Here is a 1,564-nt window from a genome sequence, read left to right as displayed (position 1 = left end):
CCAGGGTCCCGGATGATCTGTTCTGTATATAGATTGAAAAGGTATAGAGACAGAATACATCCCTGGTGGACACCCTTCCCAATTTTGAACCATGCATTGACTCCTTTCTCTGCTCTGATGACTGTCTCTTGGTTCAAGTGGAGGTTTTACACAAGCACAATCAAATGTTCTGGGGTTTCTATTCTTCTCAGTCACAGTTTGTTGTGATCTGTGTAGTCAATGAAACACAGATAGACATTCCTCTGGTACACTCTGCTTTCAGCCAAGATCCATCTAACTTTAGCTATAATATCCCTAGTACCACAACCTCTTCTAAACCCAGCCTGCACTTCTGGCAGTTCTCTGGTGATGTGCTGCTCCACTTGTTTTTGGATAATTTTCAGCAGAATCTTACTTGCATGTGATATTAATGATATTGTTCAATAATTTCCTCACCCTATTGGGTCACCTTTCTTTAGAATGGGAACAAATATTGATCTCTTCCAGTCAGTTGGCCAGGTGGCTGTCCACCAGATTTCTTCGCACAACTTAGCATATCCAGGGCAGCGTCTGTTTGTTGAAAGATGTCAATTGGTGTGCAGTCACTCCTGGAGCCTTGTTTTTTTGCCAATTCTTTCAGAGCAGCTTAGACTTCTTCCTTCATCACCACAGGTTCTTGCTCATATATTTCAAGAAATTCTTCTGTGTCAGCCAATTCCTTCCAGTACAGTGACTCTGTATACTCCTTCTATCTTCTTTTAATGCTTCTTGGATCATTTAACATTCTGCCCAAAGTATCCATAAGTATTGCCACTTGTGGCTTGAATTTGTTTTTCAATTCCTTCAGCTTGAGAAATGCTGAGTAAGTTCGGTAGGAGGCTTTAATACACCACTCTCAAAAAAGTGCAGGCCAACTAGAAAGAAACTCAACAAAGACATAGAAAAACTAAACTATACAATTAGCCAACTTGACCTTGTAGACATATTCAGGGTACTTCACCAACTAAAACTAAATATACTTTCTTATAAAGTGTATATAGTACATTCTCCAGAATTGGTCATATATTGGGATACAAAGCAAGCCTGAAATTAAAACACATTGAAATAATACAAAGTATCTTGATGCCCTTGAGCTGTGGTGCTGGATAAGAGTATTGAATGTACCCTGGACTGCCAAGAAAACAAACAAATTCATACTGGAGAGGGTTAACCCAGGCTACTCCTTGGAGGCAAGGATTCTGGGGCTTCGTCTGACATACTTTGGACATGTTGTAAGGAGAGACAGGTCCTTGGAGAGGGACATCATGCTTGGTAGGGTGGAGGGACAGCTCAGGAGGGGAAGACCCGCTATGAGGTGGATTGATTCAGTGCCTGGGATAATCAGGATGGGTGTGTCAGAGGCAATGAGATTGGCACAGGATAGAGCAGGGTTTAGGGCTGTTGTACATAGGGTCACTATGAGTCGCAAATGATTCAACAGCACATAACAACAACAACAACAACATCTTCTCAGAAAATGCCATAAAACTAGTAATTAACAAGAAGACAAAGGATAAAAAAAATATCCCACCCACCTGGAAACTAA

Source organism: Elephantulus edwardii, unplaced genomic scaffold (assembly GCF_000299155.1).
Source record: "Elephantulus edwardii isolate Elephantulus edwardi_28Jun2011 unplaced genomic scaffold, EleEdw1.0 scaffold00326, whole genome shotgun sequence".
NCBI classification, from domain to species: domain Eukaryota; kingdom Metazoa; phylum Chordata; class Mammalia; order Macroscelidea; family Macroscelididae; genus Elephantulus; species Elephantulus edwardii.
The sequence above is the reverse complement of the archived record's forward strand: the minus strand, read 5'-3'. Positions refer to the sequence as shown.